This window comes from Humulus lupulus, chromosome 5 (genome assembly GCF_963169125.1).
Source record: "Humulus lupulus chromosome 5, drHumLupu1.1, whole genome shotgun sequence".
Lineage (NCBI taxonomy): Eukaryota > Viridiplantae > Streptophyta > Magnoliopsida > Rosales > Cannabaceae > Humulus > Humulus lupulus.
Genome location: NC_084797.1, coordinates 195,851,934 through 195,858,294, shown reverse-complemented (window position 1 = coordinate 195,858,294; position 6,361 = coordinate 195,851,934). Strand labels below are relative to the sequence as shown.

Below are 6,361 nucleotides of genomic sequence, written 5' to 3'. Positions count from 1 at the left end.
TTGTTATCAAGGCCTGTCAATAGGCTTGCGCCAGGGGATGGTAGCAAATTTTGTCAGTAACTGTAAAGTTCTTGTTGATTTCCTTTCTGGGGTTCTCATATCCCAGATTGGACAGTTTCTCATTTGTTACTAGAAGCCTTGTCTTGGCTTAAAACTTTTCAGTTTTACAAAGTTCAGTTTATAACTATATCTTTTAATGGTCAAGCGGATGCAATTGCTAAATGGTCCAGACTTCAAACTTCATGGTTGTAATGGTCCTATTAGCCTAGGGGACTTACACCCATGTGGGGTGAGTTATTTTTGTTTCAATAAAGTTCGTTTTCAAGCAAAAAAATAAAAAATAATCTAACAAAAAATGAATTGTTAAACATATATTAAACCATAAATAAATTACATATATATTTCTTCTTAATTTACATATGTCACTTGTTTAGTCCTCAAAACTTCAATTAAATCATAGAAGTTAAAAATTAAAAAAAATTGAAATGTAAATCGTCCAATTATATTTTTTCAGAAAAATATTTTTTAAAGTATAATAAATTTACAAGGCATATCAAGTCATTAAACCTGCTTATAAATATATCGTAAATGGTTAAAATATAAAAATAAATATTATTACTTTCAGCATTAGACAAAATATTTAATTTTGACAAAATTCGAATAAACAGGCTACATTGACATTATTATTATTTTCTTTTTCCTCCAAGTGGAGAGGGGTTTGAAAAGGTTATCTTCACATCAATGATGGAATGATAAAATTATAATTGATGGATTTTATTAGTATTTTCTTAATGAAGTAATTATAATTAAAGAAGCATGTTATATGCTGTTAGGTGTGACTTTTTTCTCTTTTTTTTTTTTTTGGAAAAAGGTGTGAATCTATTATATGGTTATATGCTGTGAATCTATTATATGCTGTTATAAGTATTTGCATATTGACTTTGTATCTTTGTAATCAAATGAGTCATTTTTAAATATGAAAATACGTGGTCATTTGGGACTAGCTCGAAGTGATTGAGTGTGTGAGAGGGGAGGGGATCAAATGTATATATATATAAAAAAAATTGCATCAGTGGCAATAATAAGATTTTAGTGGAGAAATATTGAGAATAATAAATTAAATTTATTATCTGACAAAAAAATTATTAGATTAAAAGAGTTTATTAATAATCTAAATTATTAGAAATTGGAATTATAGGATTCTGTAAAATATTGCATAAGATTAAAGTGACAAATGAAAAATATGCTTTTCTTTAAATTTTTGTTAAAAAAAATATGACCATGTAATATTCCCTCCCATCACGGGACCCCAAACCCCAAAGGTGACTACAAGTTTCGACAATTTTCTAGTCCAAATTAATGCATCTTGATGTGATATCATATGTTAATACTATAATTTAGTACCTTCAAATTTATTGTTTGATAGTGTTTTGGAGTTTATTTTACTTAATTTAGGTGTATTTTATAGTTTGGAGAGTCATTAGAGCAAGCAAAAGATATGCAAGAAAATTTGAGGAATGAAAAAATCTAGTGCATAATCAGCATCAGCGTCACAATGGCTATACTCAATGTCGTGACACCAAAGGAGTTGTGAAATCAGCAACTAAGCTTCGCGATGGGCAAAGTCAACCCTATGATGCAGAGCGAAAATTCAGAAATGAAAAATTGTCGTATTTTTGCTTACTTTTCTTGCAAGTTTCGACCTCGGTTGAAAATGATGGAGAAGAGGACAACTTTTGGGAGGTTTTTAGATAGAGAAACTAATTATTAAAGCCTAAAGTAAGAAGGAGAAGGAGGAGAATCAAGCTTTGAAGATTGGAGGAATTTATACCAAGAGTTTTCATTTTTTACAATATAATCTTTTGTTTTTCCTTGTAAACTCCATAATGATGATGTTTAACATATTTTATGTGGTTTACACTAGTCTTAGCATGAACTAATTTCTTATTCCAGGGTTGCAATTGAAACTTAATTTATAGTTTGAACTGTTTGTTTTATCTTAGTTCTGAAATCAATGTTGAATTATTCATTCTATTCTATGGTTAATGCTTCTAATTACTTGATCACTAATTAGATTGATTATGGAACCTTAATGAATTTGGGAAAGAAATTTTGTGTTGGTCTTGAAATTTTTTTGCTAAAGGCCTCATCCTTATTCTTAAGCAAGTACACATATGTGAATCTAGAACAATCATCAATAGATATAAGAATGTCTTAAACTATTTACTTTGTAAAATGTCGCCCAGATCATATTTATTAGAAAGATACCATTTTAGAAAAAATATTCAGTGGGGCCTTGTCAAAACTTGCAATTTGGATCCAATAATTTAAAATAAAAATATAGTGTATTTATGGAAGTTCAGAAATTAAACAAAAAATATAAGTCTCACTATGACGTAATGAAAACATAAACCATAACATAAAAGTTCATAAACTTTCTTGGCGTTCAACTAGATCGTATTCATTCATGGAAACCCCGCGTCATACATGCCAAGACAATGGAACTCCCCACATCACAGTGCATGCCAAGAAGAAACCCTATTGCCTACCTAAAAGGGAGAAAGTAAGGAGGTGAGTTAAAATCCTAGTAAGGAAGTATAAACAAAATACAACAATCTACGTACATATCGTAAACTCGTGGCATATTATAACAATTATAATCATATCATATTCATATCGTAATCATAATACTTCATAAACATATGCATAATCATACATCATGTGATCATGACACCCCTATTGTCCATGTTACATCATGAGGTAACTAGCAAAAGCATAAACCAGTAAAACATCCTCTATGAATTAAACAGGAACTCTGGTCTTTGAATAACTTATGTGCGTTTTCCCTATGAGTTACGTCATATCCTCAATAACTCATTTGTTGTGTCGCGTTCAGCACGCTAACAACCTACTGGTTTTCATACAACATACAAGCAGACATACAACAACTCATATCATAACATAGAAGCTCATACTTTTCATAACACATTACCTTACATAGCTCATATTTTTCATAACATAATTCATAGAAAATTCTGGCTAACTTCCTTACCTCAAGTCCAAGCAAAAATAAAGTGTGGGGTACTTCACAACGAGCCTAGAATCACAATTAAATGTTCGTTTTAATATTAAGCAAGATTACACATGCCCAACATACATACCCCGCATGTGCATGGGTCATGCACATGTGGCACATGTTGCATCACACTATAAACATTCAACAATTTCACATAAAATCATTAAAGAATAATCTCAAGTCTACTAGTGAATTCTTAATGTTTGCAAAACAAGAATCATGCACTTAATCAAATAACGTATATTTGGACGTAAAACTTAGATTGCATATAACATGCATACGTTGGAAAAATCTTTAAAATGTGCATAGAAGTTGGTAGGTTTTAGTCCCTTAAATTATTTAGAAATCGCATAAAGTTTATCAGACAAAAATATTTTACCAACTTCATTTATATCACAAGACTATATTAAAATCGTACTTAAAATATAACTAAAAAATTACTTCATTTTAGTTGTCATTTACTAAGTATTTATCTCATTTACCAACTTATATTAAAATAAGATAAAACAAAAGTATAGTAACCCTTTTTTTTCTATTTCTTTTCAAAAATAATTAATTATCCAAAATTAATTATTAGTAAATAATTTAACATGTTTATTTTAGATAAAACAATCTTTGATACTCATTCCCTTTGCCAAAATGTTAAATAAAAATGACACATTTATCTTGTTAAAAAAAAATAGTATCTCTAAGTTACCACATGTTTATAAATACTATAATTTTAATTAAGTTGAAAAAATTTCTTTATACCATCATTTTACTAAAATAAAAATACTTAGTCTTATAAAAATAATGCTACTGGATTAATTATTTTACAAATAAAAACTGCATTATTTTAATTAAAATATTTCATATTTTAAAGTAGAGAAAATTACATTTTTCATGTATATAGTCGGGTGTAATTTATTTGAGCACATGCTTTATTTATTTCATTTAAAAGACATATTCTCTTAATAAATAAAAATTTTCATCAAGCATTTTATTTGTTTAAAATCATATAATTAAACCAAAAACATATTTTCTTTCACAAAATTAAAAAAAAAACTGCATGTGTTTAATTAGATAAAAATCTCATTAAAATGTCTTTTGTTTATATAAGTTCAAAATATTACTTTGAATAACTTTTGCATTTTAAAATCATTGATTGATCATCACCATCAAAATAAATAAAAAGAAAAACAGCAAGCATATATTTATCTAAATTGCACATTTAATCATGTTAAAACCATCACCTAGCATGTTTCTACAATTCATGCATTCCAAGAAACAATTCTAATCATGCATCAAGAATCTAACCTTTAACATACAAAACCAAATTAACATTTTTAAAGAAGCTTATACCAATTTCAAATCTTAAACAACCTAGCATTTTTCTAAGATCACAAGTGACAACAAAAATTAAAACATATTAAGGAATAATAAGGCCCTAGGTCGAAACCATCATGCTCAATCAACAACAAATTCAAAACTAAATCCCTAGCATGTGTCTATCATCAACTTTGCATACTCATAAATAAGTCATTAGAATCAAAATACCAATGGCATTATAAACATAAGATCCCCACATAAATCTCATCAAACTCATAATCTCCCCAATATTCCCATGGATCTTATTAACCAAAACAATATACTCTTCATGTAAAATAATCACCACCATTTGAATATGCCTTTTCAAGAATCCAAAATTCAAATAAGAGCCCAAAACATAACAACATCAACAATCAATATTTCAAGATCATAACAAGGACATAACATCATCAAACCATAAGAGGTTAAGAAAACTCATTACCTCCTTTGCTTGTGTTCCAGAACACAAGAGCACAACCACTTTGGATACCCTAAAATTTTCGAAAACCACAAAAAAGAAAAGAAAAAAAAAAAGAACTTAGGATTGAGGAGAATAAACTTAAACTTGGAGGATCAAACAAAACCAAAGATCAAACTCACAATCATACCTAGGATTTTCGAACCTTTTCTCCTTCTCCTTCTTCTCTCCCATGAACCCTCTCTTTCTTTCTTTCTCTCTCTAGTCGAAGCCTCTCTCTCCCTCTCTTCCTCCTCTATGCAGTCGACCACCAAGTGAGTCTCAAGACTCTTTAGTTTGCATTTTATTTACCCTAAAGTCCAACCCTAATGCAAAAAAGAAAAGGTAAGTTTCCATCCCTTAAATTTCCCAAATTCTTGCCTAGAAATCATATTAGAATAAAGTGATAGTCAACCAACCCCAAAATGAAAACCACTCATCCTTCCTCTTCTACCATGACCGACACCCTCTCTCCCTCTCTTCATTCTCATACATGGCCAACTAATGGTCAAATCACACACATAAAACCAAGATCTCACTTACCTAAAATAACCCAAGCAATTCCTTCCTTCTCACTCACCACTATCCATCATTATCCTCTTTTATTCCTATATATAAAAATAAAAATAAATAAAAGAAAAATCCTTCTCATTTCCCTCTAAAACTCACTCATACTCTCTCTCTCTCTCTCTCTCTCTCTACTCTAGGTTTCCCATTTCTAACATGTACAAAACATTTCTAGAATATTCCTTCTTCACATCTCTCATTACTTTCCTTATCTTAAATATTAAAATAAATAAAAAAATAAATAAAGGAGTGAATAAAATACAAGGTGTGTGGGAACTAATGCATGCTCACCATGCATACATGCACATGCACACACACACACAAGTGCTAGGGTGTATTTCTACTAACCATACGCCTTGATGCACACAACCAAAACTTAAGAACTCGCAAATTAAAACAATTAACAAATTTAATTCACATAATTCCTATCAAACAATTCAAATAACACAATTAAAATTTCTAACACTCAGCAATTAATACTTAAATTAATTTAAACAAAAATTAAAATAAAATAAAAATTGGTGCACCCTAGTAATTATTTCATTCAATTCACATAATTCACTATGTATCAAATCTAACAAGTTAGTTTCTCTTTCAACACTTGGATAGGGTTTCTTCATCATCTTAGATTTAACACATAATTCACATTTATCATACTCAACATCATTGCATGCAATTAAACCACATTTGATAACTCTTTTAATTGTACTATAACTTATATGAGCAAGTCTATTATGCCACAAAATAATAGAATCAAAGTCAAGCATATAAGAGAAAGATGTGCATGCATTATTATCAAAACATGAGTCTTTGGTATATAATTTGATCATTCCCTCACAAACATACCCTTTCCCCACAAAGTAATTCCCCTTGGACAAGATTAGCTTGTCGGACGAAAACACCGCTTTGATGCC

General features: G+C 29.5%; 1 long non-coding RNA gene across 1 annotated transcript; it reads right to left on the bottom strand.

Moving 5' to 3' along the window:
* Nucleotides 1-2,391: 2,391 nt before the first annotated feature.
* On the bottom strand, nt 2,392-5,942 carry LOC133833905 (uncharacterized). Its single transcript, XR_009893200.1, has 3 exons — nt 5,032-5,942; nt 4,866-4,914; nt 2,392-2,549 (listed from the first exon to the last, which is right to left on the bottom strand). It is a non-coding gene; the product is annotated as an uncharacterized LOC133833905 (long non-coding RNA).
* Nucleotides 5,943-6,361: the final 419 nt, after the last annotated feature.